Source organism: Apteryx mantelli, unplaced genomic scaffold, assembly GCF_036417845.1.
Source record: "Apteryx mantelli isolate bAptMan1 unplaced genomic scaffold, bAptMan1.hap1 HAP1_SCAFFOLD_104, whole genome shotgun sequence".
Lineage (NCBI taxonomy): Eukaryota > Metazoa > Chordata > Aves > Apterygiformes > Apterygidae > Apteryx > Apteryx mantelli.
The window spans coordinates 357,700-381,397 of NW_027118462.1; the positions used below are offsets into that span (position 1 = coordinate 357,700).

At 54.2% G+C, this 23,698-nt stretch overlaps 1 long non-coding RNA gene across 1 annotated transcript; it reads left to right on the plus strand.

The window, feature by feature from the left end:
- Window positions 1-8,360: 8,360 nt before the first annotated feature.
- LOC136995484 (uncharacterized) lies at window positions 8,361-13,228 on the plus strand. Its single transcript, XR_010887067.1, has 3 exons — window positions 8,361-8,393; window positions 8,701-8,772; window positions 13,187-13,228. It is a non-coding gene; the product is annotated as an uncharacterized lncRNA (long non-coding RNA).
- Window positions 13,229-23,698: the final 10,470 nt, after the last annotated feature.

Genomic DNA, 23,698 nt, shown 5'->3' on the forward strand with positions numbered 1-23,698 from the left:
CTCGGCCGGCGTAGGCACCGGGAGCGTGAGGAAGGGATCCGGATCCGGAACTATGGAGGCCATATGTAAGGTAGTAATGGCCTGCGCCAAGGAATGGCGGGCGCCGCTGAAGGCGAGCGCGATACGAGCGTGTGTAGAGAGGCTCGTGAAGGAGGGAGTGATTACTTCTCCTATGGAGATTCTGCGGGAGGAACTGTGGCTGCAATGCACAGCAGCGCTGGCGGAGTTCCCGATGAATGGGGGATCCGCGAGGGAGTTAAAGGTGTGGGGGCTGATAAGAATGCTCCTGCGGAGAGCGAGGGAGGAACGGGAGACGTGGAAGGCGGCTAGAGAGGCACTTAGAGGGAGTGGGATACGCGTGGGGTCGACGGAGATAGAGGGAGCGGCGGAGGAGACGGCGCCAGAGGGGGGAGAGGAGCGGGTCGAAGAGCAAGGGGAGGAACAACGGGACGGAGGTTTGGTGATGCCAGCCGGGCTGGGAGAAGAGGCTTCGCGTGCCCCTCCACCACACTACCCCTGGGACGAGTTGCGACAGGCAGACAGAGCAGGACAACCTTGCCCTGTCGCGCCCAGTGAGCCCGAGGGGGAAGGAGAAAGGGGGGAGAATGAGCGAGGGAATGAGCGAGAGAATGAGCGAGGGAATGAGCGAGAGAATGAGCGAGAGAATGAGCGAGAGAATGAGCGAGGGAGAATACGAACACCGAATGAGTGGCTCCCCGGGGCACTCATGGTACCTGATAAGAGCTGGAATCAGGGCGAGTCAGCGGCCAAAGATGGCGCCGGGGACAGAGAAAGAGGGCGGAGGAGAGTCACCTTCGATAGTACGAGACGAGCCAGTGGGAGGGAACGGGTGAGCGAGGATGAGATGGACAGCCTTACAAGGCGGTTTCAAGAAGTCTATCGGGGGGGGGAGCGCGAGGGAGGCGTGAGAGCGGAGGAGGTGGAGGAGGATGTGGAGATAGGACTAGAGCAGGCGCTGCGGCTCCTGCGGAGGCTGGAGAGAGAAGTACAAAAACAACAGCGGATGCTGCAGCGACTGGCCGACACACGATCCCAGGACGATTCCAGTGGCGAAAAGCCCCGAGCCGAGTTATACCTGCCAGATTGGCAACTATCAGCGGGGGCGGTGACGTTACGAGGTCTTAAACTCACGGCACCCCCTGAAACGCCGTCGGCGCTGCCGGTACGCCTGGCGCCCGGAGGGCTCATAGAATGGACGCCCATCGACCCGAAGGCAGTGAACCATCTATCGAAGTGTATTGCGGAGCAGGGCCTGAGACACCGGGACACACAAGCGGCACTAGACACGGTGTTCTCAGCATCCCTGACCCCCTCCGACTGCCGAATGCTAGCACGTGCAGTACTGGCTCCCTCCCAAGTTCTCCTATACAAGGACATGTGGGTTGGCCGATTGCATCAGGAGTTGACTCTGGGAACTCGCGATCCGAATCATCCACTTTACGGGTCGACCCTGAACCGCCTGAAGGGGAGTGATAATGCCATGACCACTTCGCAACAGCAGGCCGCCTTACTGACGGCCGGTGAAATACGAGCCATCACAACGGCAGCGCGCGCGGCGTATGAAGACTTAGCGCGCGTGGTGACAAAGACGGACCCATGGGTGGCAGTAAAGCAGAAGCTGACAGAGTCGTTCTCTGCCTTCTGCAATCGACTCTATGCCGCCATTGAGAGCGCTGAAGTCCCTGAAGTGGTGAAGGCGTCACTGATGCTCGAGTGCCTGAAGAATCAGGCCAATGACGACATAAAAGAGATCATTCGCCGAGCCCCGAGGGACCTGGGGCCTACCCAGTTAATGAAGTACGTGCTGGAAGAACAGAACCGGTTGCCCGTGAGAGAGATCCGAACCGTTGTCGCCACAGCCATGGCGGCACAGGCCGCGGTCGTACGATCAAAGACATGCTTCGGATGCGGCCAGCTTGGCCACATCAAGGCGGCCTGTCCGAAGGCGCGTCAGGGTCCGAGCACCACCCATGCCCCGCAGATAACATGCTGGGCCTGCGGCAGGCCAGGGCACCGGGCACGGGAGTGTCGCCGCATGGCGCCGGGAAACAGGAGGTGGGGAGGCCAGTCGGGGACCCCTCCCCGCCCCCAAAGAAAAGCCCCGGCCACCATGTATACCCAAGAGGAGAGGGGGAGCTCGACCGGCGAGAACCCGGAACAGTGGCCCTGGTACTAGACTGCAACCACCGGCCTGGGGCCATGGTCACCCTGGAGAACCCCTGGGCCTATCCCCAGAACACACAGCTAAAGATGTTGGTGGATACTGGGGCTGATGTCACGTGCATCCCTCTCCGCATGTGGCCGAAAAACTGGCCGACGGACCAGGGAGGAAGTCTCACCGGGGTGGGAGGCAATGCGAAGGCGTACCGCTCGCGGTTCGCATTGAAACTCACCCTGCATGATCCTGACGCAAAACAGCATGGCGCGCCAACACAAGCGACAATCACACCTTATGTCACCGAAATTGCTGACCCAGTACTGGGCCGGGATGCGCTCAGCCAACTCAACATCAAGATCAAAAATTTTTGATGGGGGCCACTGGGACCGCCGCTAGTGAGATCAGGGCTATACCCTTAAAATGGAAAAGTGACGACCCGATATGGACTGACCAGTGGCCCCTGACTTCAGAAAAATTGGAAGCGGCGCAGAAGATAGTGGCTCGCGAACTGGAGCAAGGGCACCTAGAGCCCAGCAATAGCCCTTGGAACTCTCCGATTTTCGTGATCCTAAAAAAGACTAAGGACAGCTACCGGCTATTACATGACCTGAGACGGATCAATCAACAGATATGTGACTTTGGACAGTTACAACCGGGACTGCCGGTACTGACGGCACTTCCTGAGAATTGGCCGACTATGGCAGTAGACATCAAAGATTGCTTCTTTTCTATCCCGCTGCACTCACGGGATAGGGAGAGATTCGCATTCACAGTCCCATCGGTGAATAAGCAGGAGCCGGCGCGGCGCTACCAATGGACGGTGCTCCCACAGGGCATGAAGAACTCACCTGCAATTTGCCAACGCATTGTAGCCGACGCAATAGCCCCGGTACGAACACAACATGCGGCGGGGGCCATGATCCACTACGTGGATGATATCTTGATGGCAGCACCCAGCGCAGAAGGGCTGCAGGAAATGGCAGCCGACCTGAGGCGGTGCTTGGCTGCAGCCTCGCTGGCGATAAACGAAGCAAAGGTCCAGAAGGGACCAGGCATTAAGTTCCTAGGGCAGGAGATTGGACACTCGCAGATAAAGCCGCTGCCTATAACTTTGAACCCAGACGTCCGCACCCTACATGACGCTCAGGCGCTAGTGGGGAGCCTCCAGTGGCTCCAGAATATGGTGCCCATAACACCGAGCCAGATGCAACCGCTGTACGAAATGCTGAAGGGCAGGAACCCATGGGAGGAGAAGCGACTGACCGCAGAGGCCAAGGAGACTCTGAAGAACATCTCTGAGATGCTGAGCCACCCATCGGTGCAGCGCTGGGACCCTGCTGATAAGATCACGCTCTACCCAGTGCTGAACCGGCAAGGTGGCATGGCTGTGCTCGGACAAGGACAACCAGAGCGGATGCGAGTGATCTGGTGGGTCACGCCCACGCGGCCGGCTGGAGCGTTTGTGCCGCATTCCAGCCTCTTAGCACGAATGATCACTAAAGGGCGGAAGACATGTATCTCTGCATTCGCACGTGAACCGGACGCGATTGCCCTGCCTTTCAAGAAGGGCACCGATGCACAGACAGAGACCTTCGCCGCGGCGATGGCAATGGCCGTGGAAGGATTTCCAGGAGAAATCCAGCACCTCCCACACCTCCAGCCGTTGAGGCACCTGGACATCATAGAGGTTGGCGGGCCTGCTCGAGTGCTTCCTACTCCGAAACCGGGAAACACTGTTTTCACGGATGCCTCCTCAAAGACCCAGACAGCGGCCGTCGCCTGGCAGGAGAATGGAGAATGGAAGGAGGCCACCTTTCGAGCGGCAGACGTCAGTGTTCAGTACCTTGAAGCCAAGGCCGTAGAGATGGCCTTGAGAATGTTCCCTGATGACCACCTGAATATCACCACAGATTCCATCTTCACGTACAACCTGGTGAGGCAAATGGCCACGCAGGGTTGGGCGGGCACGCCGATCGCCACAATGCTAGAAGACGCCTTGCAGGCGCGGACTGGCACGGTTTGTATTACGCATGTCCGGAGCCACAGCAAAATACCGGGCTACTATCAAGAAGGCAACGCGGAAGCCGATAAGGCGGCCGGCAGAGTGATGACCCTGCGGGAGGCCAGGGACCTCCATGAGTGGCTGCACGTCGGAGCCAAAGCCCTGGCCAAGACTTGCCACATCCCCATCTCTGAAGCCAGAGGCGTGGTCGCCACATGCCCGTACTGCTGCAGGCGGCCTTTGCAGGAGGGAGGGACGAACGTCCGAGGCCTGATGGCGAACCAAGTCTGGCAGACCGACTTTACCTTATGTCAGAGGCTCCGACCAGATCCCTGGCTGGCAGTCACGGTGGACACATACAGCGGCATGATCGTAGCCACGCAGCACAGGAAAACCACGAGCCGAGCGGCCCAAAAGCACTGGGCGTACGCTATAGCTGTGCTGGGGCTACCTCAGACCATCAAAACCGATAATGGATCCGCATTCACATCGGCGAGCACCGAAGGGTGGGCGCAGCGATGGGGAATCAAAATAATCCACGGCATACCGTACAATAGCACGGGGCAGGCCATAGTCGAGAGAGCCAACAGAACTCTTAAACAGAAAATTGATGTGTTGGGAGAGGGGGAGGGCATCCCTGAGCACTCAGTCATCCCCAGAGAGAAACAAACTGAAATTTTACAAAAAGCACTGTACGCCCTAAACCATCACCTCCGAGGGGAGAATAGTCATGAACCGGTAGCAAAGCATTGGGGAGGGACGAGCCCAACGGAGGGTCCCGAGGTGCAGGTCAAGAATCCCGCGACGGGGGAATGGGAGACCGGGTGGAGACTACTAACACAAGGCAGAGGTTATGCTGCGGTCGCGAGCGCGGAAGGGGGCCCGGAGGCCGCGAGGTGGGTCCCCACCCGCTGGGTAAAGCCGCTTTTACGCAAAATAGAAGCTCATCGAAACAGCTCTGACACCTGAACTATAGGCTGTGCTACCAGCGGACTGCCCCCGTCTTCGGAAGGTGCATTGGGCCCGCCCCTATTGCTTTTAATGGTCGAGGTTATATATGTGTCTCTGCAGATCGTGGTCCAGTGAAGGTACCCAGCAAGAACGTGAAGCCTGTCTTGACTCGCTATGACTCATCTACTGAACAAGACGGCGAAGATCCTGATTCTGGGGATACTGTTCCCAGTGGTAATGGCTCTCTACCAGATTGAGCCCAGGCAAAATATGCGAGTTACCTGGGCGAACAGGACAGGGCAACACGCTTTCTGTTTGTCTCTAGCTTCCGCTACCCAACCTTTTAGAACCTGTTTAATAGGGGTCCCCAGCTATAGTGTCAACAGCTTCCAGGAGTACAGCACGGGAAGCTGCAGTGGCAGTCTGTCGACTGCTAGCTGCAGTGCCACCCTCATTGCAGGCCTAAACAGAACGCTGCCATGGGACCCACAGGAGTTAAACCTGTTGGGGTCCATGAGAATTGGAAACACATCAGGCAATTGGTCTCAAACATGTATATATTTTGGGGGACGCGTGCACCCTTACCGGTTATTTAACTGGACAGGGTGGACGAACGTCACTCCAACAGCAGTCTATTATGATTATCAAAACCGTGGTTCCTTCTGTGGCACCAATGGCACCAGCCGCCAGGGGCTGGGAGCCTTTGGGGCTGAGGCCACAAAGGGGCACTTAATTTGGAACAATGGTACCCCAAAGGCCTTGCCACCAGACGTCTTTTTGATATGTGGTGACCGGGCCTGGCAGGGAATTCCAAAAAGGGTAATGGGTGGTCCATGTTATCTTGGTAAGCTGACATTACTAGCACCCGATCAAAATTGGTGGAAACATATCACGGAGAATGAGACTGCCGTCCGCAGTAAACGAGCAGCCATAGGGCTCTCACCTGAGTGTAATGATCAAGTTTCCCTCCGCAGTCCCACTGAAAGAGTGTTTTTGGCCTTCTTCGTGCCTGGAGCAGCGGCAGGCAACGCTCTGAACCAGATCGGCCGGTTAGCTTGCTGGGCTGAGAAGCAGGCTAACGTCACCACTGAGATAATAGCGAGCCTATTAGAGGATCAAGGTAGTTTGCGACATGCTATTCTGCAGAATAGAGCTGCAATTGATTATTTGCTACTAGCCCAAGGCCATGGTTGTGAGGATTTTGAAGGTATATGTTGCATGAATTTGTCTAATCATGGTGAATCAATTCACAAACAATTGCAGTGGTTGAAGGAACATGCCAGCAAAATCCATCAGAACCATGGGTTTTTAGACGAATGGCTAACTAACCTGGTTGGCAATCTACCACAGTGGCTAACAGGACTGCTCGCTGAAGGCTTGCGCATTTTGTTAATCCTCATAGTTATAGCCTTATGCCTGTGTATAGTACTGAGCTGTGTTAAGGCAACCTTGCTGAAAGTAGCGGGCCGCGTCTGGATTGCTCAACAACAAGAAGGAGAAATTCTGGAGGAATGGCTGGGCTTTGGGGGGGGGGGAATATAGTCTGTTGGAAATGAGCAATCCCGCCTATGCCTTTAAGGTTTTCCCTGAACGACGAAGACAAGGGCATCGCCTGCGTTAAGAATCGGGAAAAGGGGAGGCAGCACACAGCTCCGCTCACGAAGCTACTGATGCAAGGAACCACCCGATGGCGATCCCGTCGAGACACACCGCACTTCCGCGTGTTTTGTTGCGTCCCGCTCGATCTACCGAAACACCGTTGATGGGAGAGGGGGAGATGTGGAGGAAAAAGGATGAGCAGGGAGGCACTGCGGGGCGGAACATGGGAAGGTCGTAACGGGCGGAGCACTGCTGCCGGAAAAGAAGGCGGGGCTTTACAGCATTATAATAGAGTAGGACACGCTTCATTAAACGCCATTTTGCCACTCCTCATATTGGTGTCTGTGTGGTGATGGTCCGGGGCCTGGGGAGAAGGCCCCGTGCCTCCTCGGTAAGAACGAGAACGGTAACAGGTTTGCCATATATTACCTTATACGATAGTTCAGTATCTATGCTCAAGAGAGCTTAATATAGCTTAGCGAATGGTGCCTGTCATCTCATGAGGTTTGCAACTCCTCCAGAAATGGTTGTGAGATTTTGTTTGAGCTGCACAGTCCTGGAAAATGTTTTCCCGTGCTAGAAGCCAGATAGTTCTCAGTATACATCAGAACTTTCGGCCTGTGTTACATTTATTTATATTTTAATTGTGTTAAATAAAGTTATGATGTGCTGCTTTTTCCCTCCAGGGAGCCAAATGTATTTCAGATGTAACACAATTGATTGCACTGCAGCTATAGCAAGAATTAATTTGACCCATGCTCTCAGAAACTAAAACAGATACTATAAATCCTTATCTGTTAGTGCAACCTTTTAATTTAATCTGAGATGAGTTTTGGCTAGTAAGTCCTGAACTGTACGTCCTGGAGAATATTTATGAATATAGATTCCATTTCCCAAACTTTGTATCTACATCTAGCTCCATTTCCACGTACATTATTTTATATCCAAAGTACATACTTATTTAAAATTGCATGCTGGAGGTAACACTATTTAAAGGTGACAACATTTTGCCCTTGTCAAGAAGACTGAACACCTATGAAATAACCCCCCAAAATTAGTTGTGTTTTCATTTGAGAAAAATGCTTTCATTTGTACAAAAGAGATGTATTTATCTCTCATTCAGAATATAAACTGTGTTCCCCCCCCCCCAAATCTCATTCTTACAGAAAAGTATCAAAAAGTAATCCATAGTTCTTAGATTTTAATGAAAACCTCATGCTAAATACATGGCAAGTTCTATAGGCTTCAATAAAAAGCAAAATATAAACATACTTTGGCTCAGACAAGTCCAAGGATTTTGAGAGTTTTATTAAATAAGATGATGGAAATGTGAAGTCAGTATACACAAATATGGTATGACTGGGCAAGGAAAATGGGGAGGGACAGGTGAGCAGAGGCAGGCAGATCTATTTTGTCACCAGTATGCCTTTCCTGAAAGAGGGCTGAAACTTCAGGTTTGCAGAACAAGGACAGAACTTAAGCCTTCTGGTCACTTGCCTTGACTATTTTTAAGAGCAGATTTCCCAGCAGTGTCTGTTTATGTTTGCTGTTCATACTGCACGTGACAAAATATGCCCATGCATCAGCTGCACTCATGTTGTTTTATAGGGTGTTAAAGGTGAACCTGGTATACAGGGGAAACCAGGATTATCAGGAGCCAAGGTAAATATGAATCTGGAAGTACTGTAGTTAAAGGAGAGATTGATTTACTTTTCCATGATTTCCTTCTTAGTTACAATGCATATGTACTTGAATATTAAGGATTAGGAGCATCTTTTGTGACATTAATCAGCTTGTCTGTATTCGGCATCCCTTCCCAAGTTCTCCAGACATTTTCATCACCCTAAGTTATAGAATTTCAGAATATCATAGCCAAAACATATCAAGTGATCTTGAAAAACATGCAATACATGTATTTATCAATACAACAACACATCATTGATATTTATGGAGCTATTGTATTACTCAGGGAGAACTAGGAGGATCAGGTGCTCCAGGAGAACCAGGCTACCCAGGTATCCCTGGCACACAAGGTATAAAGGTAAGCAGTTTTTTTCTAGTTTTACATTAATTACAGCTTTTATTGGAAATGCTTTTCCTATAAGTGATCATTATTAAAGGAAAACCTTTTCTTTAATACAGCATTATTATAGGACAATAGTTGGTAAATTTTGGAAGGTTTGTTCTCTAGAAAACCAGTCGCTTTTCCTAGAGAGGAGAGAATGATCAAAAGGGAGAAACTGTTAAAATAAAATGTTACGAAGTAGGTATTAATGGACTTTTCATTATGAGTTATAGTATATAATAGTATGTTCTATGGTTTACTTCGTATTATATCTTCTTATAGCAAGTACTGTATATACAAAGTCTATTCTACAAAGTCTTTTGTGGAGATCCCCTAAGAACTGGAGCAATTAACTGTAGGCAGCTGGGACAGATTCATCTCAGTTAGCCTTAGCCACTAAGAGTTAGATATCTGATCTTACCAAGTAGTCCAGGTTCTCTCCATATTTAGTTGAGGGAGTCTGAGCTTCTCAGGGGGTCATTCATTCACATCAGTATTATATGCCTTTCTTAGGATGGGATGCATCTGGAAGTGCTTAACTATCCCCTTTGACTGTAGAAGAAGCCTAGACAATTAGCTAAATTAAATGTTGAAATTTTAGATGGCAAAAATTAGGTGAGATGGATTGCACTTCTGTGGTCAATGTTGGAAACTGGATCTTCTTTTCAAATAAGAACTTGTGTTTTTTCCTCTTGCATGTTGAGTTCTTGCAGAGATCTTGCCTTCAGGATCTCGCAGTCTCTGGGCGCAGCATTGTATCTATCAAACAGTTTTAGAGACGTGGTTATACTGAAATTCTTCAGTGCTGAAGAACTGTTTTGTGAACACATTACAAAATTTAGTATTGATGCTTGAATTTTGTAATAGTCACTCTTATTTTTAAAGCGTACATATGTAGGATTTTATGACAATCAATCACATGTCTTTAAGGAGTCTCTTGTTGACAAGATTATAGGCAATGTAGATCTTTGGGTTTTTTTTTGAAATTTGCATAATCTAAAGATATTACATTAAGTGCTTTCCTTTGAAGTTTTCTTCTACAAGATGTGTTGTTCCAGTTTTGTGTCAGCCAATAAGGCAGTACTTTTAGTTTGACTGGGAGCTAAAAAGGGCCTAGAATAAATCTGGTTTTCAAATACTAACTTTTTTGTCTCTTACTGTAGCTCACAGAACTCATTAGAGTGTGAAATATTTCTCTTGAGGAAAAATCAGCTGTATAGTAGTTACAGAATGGGATTTAAGAAGCTGAAAATTAGAAGTAATTGAAAATCACTATCCACTATGTCCTGTGGGCAACTACAAAGATTTTTATCAGAATTTAACAAAACTGCATTTTCTAGATGATGTTATTTCAGGGGTGGCACCTTTGTTCTATATAACTCAACCAAGAAATAGAGAGAGTTCAGGAATTTATCCTTTCCATACGCTCTTAGGCAAATTTATGGGAAGGAAATACTACATGTTTTTTTGAAACAGATGGGAAAAAATGTTCCCTGTGATCTTCAATAACATGACTGGGGGAGAGAATTCCAGTGTTGAAGACTTTGCAGCGCTAGTGGTTTAAAATTGGTTTAAGTCAAAATAATTCTATTGCTGCAAATCTATTAATTCTGATTGTAACTGAAGTTCTGATTTGTATTCATTACGTGTTTGTTTTAAAATTTTTTTATTCTGGACAACTTTCATGGAACAATATGCATATCCTGAAAATTAAATGTTTCATTGTTTACCAAGATAATGAGTACTGCTATTACTTTCTGTATTTCATTGTATTTCTATGGGAAAACATTACAAATTGGCCAAAGAAAATTTTTGTAAAAATGAGTTCCTTAATTGGCGCATATGAATATGAGGCTTCTTTTACTGTTATACTGTGTTTTTGGATTGGATGTCATGTAACAGATTTGTTTCCTTAGGATGTAGTTTGTTATAATTAACAAGCTCTACCTGAAACCTTTCAAGCTAGATATTTATTCAAGCAACATGCTATCAAGGTTAAAAATGTTGCTGTATTTGTTATCAGCCCAAATTATACCTTTAAGCTTGTAGAAATATTTATATAAAAGTAAATAAGGTGTGTTTGGGTCATGTATCTGACACTTGTGTCAGAAGCTTAGCAGTGTTTTCTGGGGACTAATGGAGTGTAAACTACGGCAAAGATTTCTCCATTACATATTCAAATTACAGACTTCAGGATAAGCAGGAAGTCCTGTAAAAGCAAAGGAAGCTCAGGTAAGGTGTCAGATAGTAATAAGCAGTTACGCAAAAATAAAAATGATAACACGCCTGTGTAGAAACACCAGAAGTATAGAGGACCACCTTTTGAAGGTGAAGACCTTCATGTGATAGGCATTACAGAAATCGAGTTGAATCAGATACTTTACTATAGAAAGAAGCAGGGCGAGCGAAGCAGTAAGTTAGAAGAGTGGTGTTGTATTTGAGGTTTTGTGGAAAATCTCACACGGAGCTGTTCTGCTAGACTTTAGCTTCTGCTCCAGAAGGGCACAGGTCAACCAGATGTCCTCTGCCATATGTGCCAGCTGTGTACGGATATATTAGGCTAGAGCATTTCAAATGTCCTAGATGCATACGGGGATGCCTTAGGTTGCCTGGAGCATCTTAAATAGCGCTGTGTGCCTATGCTAAGCCAACTGAAGCAAGTCCCTGGTCACTACAGTCAGGGGAAGCTAGAGAATAATCCAAATTTAGGTGACGGTGTCTCAACCTGAGTTCCCTTTTCCGAGGTGAAATGTGGAGAAATTATTCTTTTGACAATTTTTGAGGCAGTGATTTCTAGAGTATATAAGGACAAAGACTTCCTGGCTTAAGTCTCTCACAATGCACTGAAACCAATGTAAGAGTGATGGGAGTTGAGCCAGCATCATAACAATAGTTTAATTAGTTTCATTATCAACCTATGCTCAGTTCCAATATCTAAGGGTCAGGTAGGGCATATGTACCAAAGCAGTAATACTGATTTTAAGAAGGGAGATTTTGTATGGATCATCTTTAAATTTTAAACTGAGGATGGTAAGTCTGTTTTGCAAAAAACATTCATTATATACAGAGAAACAAGTCAGGATATGTATTGCAGGTTAACTGAAGTTACAACTCATAAGTATGACAGCCTCTCAAAAAGTACAGTTTGGGCATCTGACAATAAAAGTGAAGCCCTTCAGTTATAACTGATTTTAAAACTTGAAACCAAACAAAATATTTTATATTCAAGTACAATACACCCAAATACAGCTGGCATAAATACCTTCCTATCTTGAGGGATTTTTGATCAGGAAACTATTTGCCATGGCCAAAATCTCCTCTCTGCTACTGTTTAGCATTTAACTAAATATTCTCTCTTAAAAAAGAACAAAAAACAAACCACATACACACATATTTGTCTCTTACTAGATAACTGACAAAACAAAACCTCCACCCAGCTTCTTTTCCTTATGAAAAACAATTTTGCATGGCCCCCATGGATCCATCTTTTGTTTCATGGTTTGCTGTTTTTTAAACCCAACATTTTGATTCATGTCTGTTATCAGAGTCAAAGTTGGGTCATGAGTCACCTCCCATAACTTTAAGCTTCCTTCTCAGTAATAATGAGAGATAGGCACCTTCTGGAAGTATCTATATTTTACGGCTCTTTTATTAATTGGGATGAATTGTTTTCAAGAGTTGCCTTTTTCTCTCCATGGACAATTAAATGGTATTCAGACAACTAGATAAACCCGGATGCCTGACTTTTAAGTACCATTTGCACCATTCTATTGCTATTCACCCCAGTAAGATTTAAGTGCAATAAAAATCTCTATCAAAGTAAAAAAGAACGGGTGAAAATGAAACTTAGTCGTTGCACAGTTTTGATTAAATATAAATATGAATATTTCTTCTGGTTTAAAAAAGTCTTGTTTTTTTTTCTTTGCTGTGTCATGTATAAGTTACACATTTAATGGGCTTGTAGTAAATGTAACAGAAATTATTTATACGCTGTTCTCTGTTTAAGGCAAGCATACTTAGTGGTTTACATCCAAACTAAATTTAATCCGTCAAAAACTTCTTCCCTTCCTCCCTGTGTCTTGTCTACTCTCATACAATCACTGGATGAACACCGACTGGATTTGCCACCTTATTATGTTTTATTTTTAATTTTAACTTGACATATGAATATCACTGCTTCTCTGTGTAACAGATTTCCTTCTTATTATGATGCTCAGTACTTTCTTCACTGTTTGTGTACACAGGGATAAAAAGTAATTTATTTTCATTCGGCATAAGTAAAGGCTATTAGATACTTCCCTTGTATTTACTGAATTAAATTAGAGCAGAGACAACATGTCTGTGAGATGAATCATGTTACAGCGGAGACTTTTCTTCTAATATTTTACAGGGGGACAAAGGAAGCCAAGGTGAAAGTGGTATCCAGGCATATCAGCTTTGTTTCTAATCAAAATCATTTGCCAACACTATTAATATGTGTTAAGAGTGGATTCAGGAGAAATTTAAAAATGAAGCTGGATGGAAGGTGTGGCTGAAGACGGGTGGCAGCGCTGCGCCCTCGCTCGGTGCATCTGCCTGGGGGTGAGCCTGCTGCCTGCACCGGGGCAGCCCGTGCGTGGCCCCCACACTGGGGCGGGCTCTGGCTGTGGGTCGCGCGGCCACCTGGGACCATCCTGGGGCTGGCCTGGCCTCAGGCTGCCGGCCTCCCGCAGTCACGGGAGGACCTATAAGCCCTCGTAACCCAAGCAACACCACCCTGCCTCTGCCTACCTGTGACATTGTAACCAGTGGGATTATCTAAATATTTTAAAATATTTGAAAATTATCTGATGTTATCTAATTATTCCAAAATTTAAATATTCTAAAATTATCTGTCTTGTTAGCTAAAAGCCACTGTCATACCTACAAGAAAAGGAGAGTATCATGTCACTGCTAAGTTGCTAAACTGTCTCCTGTGTGTTCAGGGAAGAAACTGTATCTTGCCAGCACAGGTGCTACTCTGAACTCTTGAAGAATAAGTATTTAGATTGATTGAGCTCGGTTTAGGATGAGATTTTAGGATTTACATATTTGTATTATTTTTGATAGGTTAATCATTTCTCCCAAGTAAATGTATATTTTAAAATGATGTGTTTCTTTTCTGAAGGGACAAAAAGGAGAAAAAGGAAGACAAGGAATCTCAGGCTTGCAGGTACTGTTAAAATAATGATCTCAGCTCAAGAGAGCCACAATTCATATTTGTTTCAAATTTTGTTCAATTTGATAAGCATTCTTGTATGAAGCTGCTGGAAACAGTTACCCCCCCCTTCCCTCCCGCTTTTTAAGACTCCTTCTCTGAGGCCCCTGGTAAACACAAGTCTCCTGGCGCTGCTCCAGGCAGCAGGTTGCGCTAAGAAGCCCTCAGGCAGCACGTGTGTGTTTTCCGCCGGGCAGGTCGAACCCCGCTGGCGCACTATGTCCCCATTTCTCCCTCTGAGGCTGCCACCAACCTCTGCCACCTGGGGGTAGGAAGAGGCCAGGGCAAGAGGCAGCGGATGTGCCGCGTCCTGCCAAGGCTTTCTCGGCCAGCCGTTTTTTTTTTCTCCCTCGTTCCAAGCAGCCCTGGCCCCAGGCCTTTGCGGTCCCCCGCTCCCAGCACCCTGGCAACCGTCCCGCCTGCGTCGCCTCCAGCACTCACCTGTCTCCGGCGTCTCATGGCTTTACGCCCAAGCCAGCGTGCAAGCAAAAGGGCGCCGAGCAGGCCCAGGGCTTGGCTGCAGAGAGAGAGCACCTGCAGCATCACCGGGGTCATCTCCAGCTGAGCACAGGAGGGCCAGAGCTGGTCCAGGGGGTAGGGCAGGCAGCAGTGCTGATGCGCCGTGCCTGCGCACGGTTGCTCCAGCTCCTCGGGGAGAACTTCCCACCCGACTCGGGCCCAGCTGCAGCAGTCACAAAGGCCCAGGCCACCGGGGAGTGATGCGGGCCACAGAGAGAGGCGGGCATTGTCCCGGTGCCTCCTGAGGAGAAATCTCTGCAAGCGCTGGCTCTCACCCTCAGGTGAGCTCGGCCAGTGGCCGCGATCACTGAGAGGTTGCCCTGAGCATCAGCCAAGCACTAGCCAAGCCCAGAGCTGGGGTGGCTGCAGTTGCCTTTTACAGAAGCCAAGAAAAGGTATGCTTGTTCTGCAGGGCTTCCGCCTCCTCTCCTGGCGGAGCCAGGCCTGGACCTGATAAAGAGAGAGAACCGGCAGAGCTGTAGGGGCTGACAGGAGGGACTAGAGGAAAGAACCGAGCCCTCTGCCCAAGCGCACCCCTGCTCCACAGACACAGTGAGCCCTGGCTCAGGGAACTGGCATGGGGCACGGACACCCCATCTGCCCCATGCTCGTCAGGACTGGGAGGTGCCCAGCAGACAGGGTGCAACGCTGGAGCACAGCGTGTGGGGGAAAGCCCCAAGCACATCCAGGCTAGTAACTTGCTTGCAGACAGGCAGGATAGGTCCCTGCCCCACAGCATTGCTGCCTCGTGCCACCCGAGCTGCCTCTCCCTGCCCATCCCACGACGCAGGAGCTGAGTGCCCTCTGCTCCCCTGCCCCTGGGGGATGATGCTGTGCTGGGGCTGGCTCCCAAGCCCAGAGCATGCCCTGGCATTCAGGCACCAGGGCCCTGGCAGCCCTGAGAGCAGCCGGCTGGGCAGACGGGAGCCCACGGCAGAGCAGGGCGGGTTTGCAGCCCCCAGCCCTGCCCAGCCCAGCGGTGCCCACTCACTCACCCGTTGGCGGTGGCTGGGACACACATACCTTGTGGGGCTCCAGCTGGGAGCTGCTCTTCAGGCCGGCTCCCTCCTCCTCCTCCTCCTCCTCCTCCTCCTCCTCCCAGCCCACCCTGAGGTGGCCAGGGCAGCTGTCTTCCTCCTCCCGCCACCAGGCCACCCAGGTGCAGCTGAGGGCTCCATCCTACTCTTCTTCCCAGGCCATGCTGGGGAACCTGGGGGGTCCAGCCTTCTCCTCCTCCTCCTCCCAGGCCACCCTGGGGCCGCTGGGGGGGGGGGGTCTCTCCACCATCCTGTGGGGGGGAGGAAAGGCGTGAAGGTGGGCGGGGGGGCAGCCTGCAGCCAGGCCCGGCCCCATCTCTGCATTGCCATCGCAGGGGGCAGTGAGGCAGACGGAGCCTGTGCACGTACGTGGGGGATCGAGCGGAGACAGCGGTTTTCCCGCTGGCCGATAGGCTACTCCCCACCTCCAGTCCCGCCTCATATGTTAATTACTTCGCATGCGCAGTCTGTTGTTCTCGAACCTTCTCAGACAGCGGTTGGGGGGGCGGGGTTTCCAGTGAGAGCTAGTTCCCGCCTCCCTGTCAGAGACGCAGGTGTGGTGCTGAGACTTCTTTTGAGACAGTTACCCAAGGAAATTGGCCCCAGAAAAGCGCTATCCTCTTTTGACCTGTGAGGCCACAAGGCCTTTCCGCGGCACCCAGCAGACAGGGAAGGCGGAGGTAGCGCCAAGGAGGGCCCGGGGAGGTGGCTTTCTAACGCTGCCGCGCTCTCTGCTGTCCCCGCTGGGGCTCTGTGTCCGCGCCGGCAGAGCGGGCCCGAGCCCCACGTGCTTTGGGCCCTGCTCCAGAATCCTCAGTGAGGAGGAGCTGGGCCAGCGCGCGGCATTGCCCGGAAGCGCCCGGTGCTGTCAGCCCCAGGGGCAGCTGGGCAGGCGCGGCATTTCCGTCAGCACCGCTGGGTACTTTGATGCTTTACGGAGAGGCGCGGGAGCAGGGCGCCAGCCCAGCCGGAGTCTCCAAAGGGGGCCCCAGCTGGCTGCCGGAGGGGTGGGCAAGAAGCACCGCACCACTTACCCCGCAGCAAGAAGGGCCTTGGAGAACAAACGGCATATTCCACTCACTGTAGCAACTGCAGCGATCAAACCTCCAGGCACCTTCCTGCCAGTAAGGCTAGGGCAACCCTGCCCTGCTTTCCCCAGAAGCCCAGGGCATTGAAAGCCAAACTGCTCCTGCCTCGGGCCGGGGGGGCTGTAGGGCATGCACAGGCGCCCGCTCTCAGCAGCACCTTCAGCAAAGGGGGCCGTCTGCCAAAGCACTCTGCGTGGGGGAATGGCCAGGATGAGACATCTCCCTGAGGGCTGGCCCAGCCTGGAGCTCAGCTTGGGCTGTGCTCCTGCTTCCTTGAGCCTGGCGGCCTTTGCCGTGGGGAGGGCCCGCTCCAGCTGCTGCCTCCTAGTCCACACCGCCTGAGCCAGACAGAGGCGCGCCTGCGCTGGCACCCACCAAACCGCGCAGCGCTCCCCTCGCCGGGGGCACGGAGAGCCCCGTCCGCTCCTCCTCGCCCCTGGGCATGCCTGCCGGGCACCAGCGCAAACACCCCCAGCTCCACGTGCACGAGCCCACCGGCCTCACGGCTCCCTCGAGTATCAGCCCGGCATAGACGTCCGTCTAATATCCATGGCCGGACCGGGGCCTCTTCGCCAGGTTCCGGCACAGACCCTGGGTCTCTCCAGCTGCGCGTCTCCCCCGGGCAGAAGCTAGTCCAGCTCGACAGCTGCTAGCGAACGTCACGCAGAGCGTTGAGGTTCCCTAGGGAAACGCACCGCCACCTCCAGTCTCCCCAGGCTGTGGCACCCGGCCCTGCGGCCCCCTGTGCCACAGCCCCTTCTCCGGCTGCTGGCATGGACACCTCTCAGCGCACCCTCCCACACACAGAGCAGAGACTGAGCTTGCACAGAAATGAGTAGCAAATCCGGCTTTCCTGAGAAGATGGGGCAGACTGCGGCAATGAGGCGCAGGCAGACAAGCGCATGGACCAGCCACTGGCCGGCACCCCGCCAGACGGGCGTACTCGGCTCCTCTCCATTTCTCCACTCCTGTCCTTCCCCCCATCTGCCTCCATCCCTCCCGTCTTCCATCTTGCAGGCACATGTGAAAAATGAAACACCGGGACTTAGGAGGGTGCCGAGCAGCCTCACAGAGGGCCATTGCTAGCCACTGCTCTCTGCTGCTTCTTTTGCTCCTGCGAAAGAAGGAAAAGATCCTCCCCTCACCTCTCGTTGTGCCACCAGCGCAAGCAGCAGCCCCAGCCCTTGTGGCTTGGCAGCTCGCCTCTGCACCGGCTCTGCCCAGGTGCTGCCCAGGCACAGGCGCAGGAGCGAGAGCGAGGGCCTCTCCCCAGGGCAGCCCGGCACCAGCACAGGACCAAGTTCAGCTGCCGCAGAGACGTGCAGCGGCTGCTGCCTCCGGACCTCCCCAGGAGCCTGAAAAGCCTTTGGCGCAACGAGAACTAGATGGGCTCTCACACACACGCGCGCGCGCGCGCGCACACACACACACACACACACACAAACACCCCTTGATGAGAGAAGGCTCGTTTCTAGGAAGCCAAGTTGAAGAAGAAGAGCAAGTCTGTTTGAAGAAAGCCACAAGGAGGAGCTGGCAGAGAGAGAGCTGCTATTACCTCCGCACTAGGCTCCAAGTGTTTCAGGGCTGCAAGCTCTCATGCCTCAGACTTCTCTCAGAAGCTAGAGTTTGTCCCGGGGAATTGGGGCAGGTTCATTTCTCGCCCTGTGCAAAACTGCCCTGCGCCCGCGAGACAGATAAACTCAGGACGCAGCATCTCCGTTACTCCCTTTACTTGAGACTGCATTCCTCCAAGAGCAGCTTTGCTCTGCTAAGCCGCCTCACAGGGGGCAGCCTGCTGGCAGAGGATGGGCCACATCCGCTCTTCCGGCTGCTGTGCCTGGGCCGGAAAGTCCTTGCCGGGGGCTTCCCCCGTGCTGTGGGCCCACTCGGGTTTCAGCTCGGAGGGCCGTGGTCTGGGGAGGGCGGAGAGGGTGCACAGCACAGAACCTTCCCGAGCCAGAGAGCCAGAAGAGCAGAGCGTGCCTCTGCAGGCGGGACCAGGCACGGCTGCCCTCTCCTCTCGCGGAGCAGCCTTCTCCCAAGGCACAGGGACAGCAGCGCTCGCAGCAGCCCCTTTAATCTCCCGCCACGCCCGGAGCCACGCTGGAGGTGCGGCTGTACGTGGGGTCAGAGAAAAGCTTCTCCTCCGCTTCCGCATCTTCCACCTTCCTCTCCTTGGCTGGTCTCGGGAGCCCGCCTTCCTTCATGTGCCGGTGGCACAGGTGCCTCAGGTGCTTGACCGTCAAGGCGGTGTTTGCCTCCAGCCGGCAGAGCACCTCGTAGCTGTCGCAGGGGCTCCCGCCCCAGCAGGCGGTGCCTGCAGGAGCTGCGGGTGCCTGGCCCATCTCCTGGGAATGACAGGGCAGGGGCACGATGAAACGGGCAGGGGCCTGCGGGGCTCAGAGCTCTCCGGCGGGGCTTGGCCTCGTCTCCAGAAACTCAAGCCTCCCGGCGCTGCTCCAGGCAGCAGGTTGCGCTAAGAAGCCCTCAGGCAGCACGTGTGTGTTTTCCGCCGGGCAGGTCGAACCCCGCTGGCGCACTATGTCCCCATTTCTCCCTCTGAGGCTGCCACCAACCTCTGCCACCTGGGGGTAGGAAGAGGCCAGGGCAAGAGGCAGCGGATGTGCCGCGTCCTGCCAAGGCTTTCTCGGCCAGCCATTTTTTTTTCTCCCTCGTTCCAAGCAGCCCTGGCCCCAGGCCTTTGCGGTCCCCCGCTCCCAGCACCCTGGCAACCGTCCCGCCTGCGTCGCCTCCAGCACTCACCTGTCTCCGGCGTCTCATGGCTTTACGCCCAAGCCAGCGTGCAAGCAAAAGGGCGCCGAGCAGGCCCAGGGCTTGGCTGCAGAGAGAGAGCACCTGCAGCGTCACCTGGGTCATCTCCAGCTGGGCACAGGAGGGCCAGAGCTGGTCCAGGGGGTAGGGCAGGCAGGAGCGCTGATGCGCCGTGCCTGTGCCCAGTTGCTCCAGCTCCTCGGGGAGAACTTCCCACCCGACTCGGGCCCAGCTGGGGCGGCCGCAAAGGCCCAGGCCGCCGGGGAGCAATGAGGCTGTGACCAGAGCAAGGGCCACAGAGAGAGGCGGGCAGAGCATGGTCCCGGTGCCTGCCGAGGACAAATCTCTGCAAGCGCTGGCCGTCACCCTCAAGCGAGCTCGGCCAGTGACCGCCGACACTGAGAGGTTGCCCCGAGCATCGGCGCAGTGCGGGCTGGATGAGGTCATCAGTCCCAGGTGGCTGTCACCAAAGGCCCTGTGAGGTCACAAGGCCTTTCCGCGGCACCCAGCAGACAGGGAAGGCGGAGGTAGCGCCAAGGAGGGCCCGGGGAGGTGGCTTTCTAACGCTGCCGCGCTCTCTGCTGTCCCCGCTGGGGCTCTGTGTCCGCGCCGGCAGAGCGGGCCCGAGCCCCACGTGCTTTGGGCCCTGCTCCAGAATCCTCAGTGAGGAGGAGCTGGGCCAGCGCGCAGCATTGCCCGGAAGCGCTCGGTGCTGTCAGCCCCAGGGGCAGCTGGGCAGGCGCGGCATTTCCGTCAGCACCGCTGGGTACTTTGATGCTTTACGGAGAGGCGCGGGAGCAGGGCGCCAGCCCAGCCGGAGTCTCCAAAGGGGGCCCCAGCTGGCTGCCGGAGGGGTGGGCAAGAAGCACCGCACCACTTACCCCACAGCAAGAAGGGCCTCGGAGAACAAACGGCATATTCCACTCACTGTAGCAACTGCAGCGATCAAACCTCCAGGCACCTTCCTGCCAGTAAGGCTAGGGCAACCCTGCCCTGCTTTCCCCAGAAGCCCAGGGCATTGAAAGCCAAACTGCTCCTGCCTCGGGCCGGGGGGGGCTGTAGGGCATGCGCAGGCGCCCGCTCTCAGCAGCACCTTCAGCAAAGGGGGCCGTCTGCCAAAGCACTCTGCGTGGGGGAATGGCCAGGATGAGACATCTCCCTGAGGGCTGGCCCAGCCTGGAGCTCAGCTTGGGCTGTGCTCCTGCTTCCTTGAGCCTGGCGGCCTTTGCCGTGGGGAGGGCCCGCTCCAGCTGCTGCCTCCTAGTCCACACAGCCTGAGCCAGACAGAGGCGCGCCTGCGCTGGCACCCACCAAACCGCGCAGCGCTCCCCTCGCCGGGGGCACGGAGAGCCCCGTCCGCTCCTCCTCGCCCCTGGGCATGCCTGCCGGGCACCAGCGCAAACACCCCCAGCTCCACGTGCACGAGCCCACCGGCCTCACGGCTCCCTCGAGTATCAGCCCGGCATAGACGTCCGTCTAATATCCATGGCCGGACCGGGGCCTCTTCGCCAGGCTCCGGCACAGACCCTGGGTCTCTCCAGCTGCGCGTCTCCCCCGGGCAGAAGCTAGTCCAGCTCGACAGCTGCTAGCGAACGTCACGCAGAGCGTTGAGGTTCCCTGGGGAAACGCACCGCCACCTCCAGTCTCCCCAGGCTGTGGCACCCGGCCCTGCAGCCCCCTGTGCCACAGCCCCTTCTCCGGCTGCTGGCATGGACACCTCTCAGCGCACCCTCCCACACACAGAGCAGAGACTGAGCTTGCACAGAAATGAGTAGCAAATCCGGCTTTCCTGAGAAGATGGGGCAGACTGCGGCAATGAGGCGCAGGCAGACAAGCGCATGGACCAGCCACTGGCCGGCACCCCGCCAGACGGGCGTACTCGGCTCCTCTCCATTTCTCCACTCCTGTCCTTCCCCCCATCTGCCTCCATCCCTCCCGTCTTCCATCTTGCAGGCACATGTGAAAAATGAAACACCGGGACTTAGGAGGGTGCCGAGCAGCCTCACAGAGGGCCATTGCTAGCCACTGCTCTCTGCTGCTTCTTTTGCTCCTGCGAAAGAAGGAAAAGATCCTCCCCTCACCTCTCGTTGTGCCACCAGCGCAAGCAGCAGCCCCAGCCCTTGTGGCTTGGCAGCTCGCCTCTGCACCGGCTCTGCCCAGGTGCTGCCCAGGCACAGGCGCAGGAGCGAGAGCGAGGGCCTCTCCCCAGGGCAGCCCGGCACCAGCACAGGACCAAGTTCAGCTGCCGCAGAGACGTGCAGCGGCTGCTGCCTCCGGACCTCCCCAGGAGCCTGAAAAGCCTTTGGCGCAACGAGAACTAGATGGGCTCTCACACACACGCGCGCGCGCGCGCGCACACACACACACACACACACACAAACACCCCTTGATGAGAGAAGGCTCGTTTCTAGGAAGCCAAGTTGAAGAAGAAGAGCAAGTCTGTTTGAAGAAAGCCACAAGGAGGAGCTGGCAGAGAGAGAGCTGCTATTACCTCCGCACTAGGCTCCAAGTGTTTCAGGGCTGCAAGCTCTCATGCCTCAGACTTCTCTCAGAAGCTAGAGTTTGTCCCGGGGAATTGGGGCAGGTTCATTTCTCGCCCTGTGCAAAACTGCCCTGCGCCCGCGAGACAGATAAACTCAGGACGCACCATCTCCGTTACTCCCTTTACTTGAGACTGCATTCCTCCAAGAGCAGCTTTGCTCTGCTAAGCCGCCTCACAGGGGGCAGCCTGCTGGCAGAGGATGGGCCACATCCGCTCTTCCGGCTGCTGTGCCTGGGCCGGAAAGTCCTTGCCGGGGGCTTCCCCCGTGCTGTGGGCCCACTCGGGTTTCAGCTCGGAGGGCCGTGGTCTGGGGAGGGCGGAGAGGGTGCACAGCACAGAACCTTCCCGAGCCAGAGAGCCAGAAGAGCAGAGCGTGCCTCTGCAGGCGGGACCAGGCACGGCTGCCCTCTCCTCTCGCGGAGCAGCCTTCTCCCAAGGCACAGGGACAGCAGCGCTCGCAGCAGCCCCTTTAATCTCCCGCCACGCCCGGAGCCACGCTGGAGGTGCGGCTGTACGTGGGGTCAGAGAAAAGCTTCTCCTCCGCTTCCGCATCTTCCACCTTCCTCTCCTTGGCTGGTCTCGGGAGCCCGCCTTCCTTCATGTGCCGGTGGCACAGGTGCCTCAGGTGCTTGACCGTCAAGGCGGTGTTTGCCTCCAGCCGGCAGAGCACCTCGTAGCTGTCGCAGGGGCTCCCGCCCCAGCAGGCGGTGCCTGCAGGAGCTGCGGGTGCCTGGCCCATCTCCTGGGAATGACAGGGCAGGGGCACGATGAAACGGGCAGGGGCCTGCGGGGCTCAGAGCTCTCCGGCGGGGCTTGGCCTCGTCTCCAGAAACTCAAGCCTCCCGGCGCTGCTCCAGGCAGCAGGTTGCGCTAAGAAGCCCTCAGGCAGCACGTGTGTGTTTTCCGCCGGGCAGGTCGAACCCCGCTGGCGCACTATGTCCCCATTTCTCCCTCTGAGGCTGCCACCAACCTCTGCCACCTGGGGGTAGGAAGAGGCCAGGGCAAGAGGCAGCGGATGTGCCGCGTCCTGCCAAGGCTTTCTCGGCCAGCCGTTTTTTTTTTCTCCCTCGTTCCAAGCAGCCCTGGCCCCAGGCCTTTGCGGTCCCCCGCTCCCAGCACCCTGGCAACCGTCCCGCCTGCGTCGCCTCCAGCACTCACCTGTCTCCGGCGTCTCATGGCTTTACGCCCAAGCCAGCGTGCAAGCAAAAGGGCGCCGAGCAGGCCCAGGGCTTGGCTGCAGAGAGAGAGCACCTGCAGCGTCACCTGGGTCATCTCCAGCTGGGCACAGGAGGGCCAGAGCTGGTCCAGGGGGTAGGGCAGGCAGGAGCGCTGATGCGCCGTGCCTGTGCCCAGTTGCTCCAGCTCCTCGGGGAGAACTTCCCACCCGACTCGGGCCCAGCTGGGGCGGCCGCAAAGGCCCAGGCCACCGGGGAGCAATGAGGCTGTGACCAGAGCAAGGGCCACAGAGAGAGGCGGGCAGAGCATGGTCCCGGTGCCTGCCGAGGACAAATCTCTGCAAGCGCTGGCCGTCACCCTCAAGCGAGCTCGGCCAGTGACCGCCGACACTGAGAGGTTGCCCCGAGCATCGGCGCAGTGCGGGCTGGATGAGGTCATCAGTCCCAGGTGGCTGTCACCAAAGGCCCTGTGAGGTCACAAGGCCTTTCCGCGGCACCCAGCAGACAGGGAAGGCGGAGGTAGCGCCAAGGAG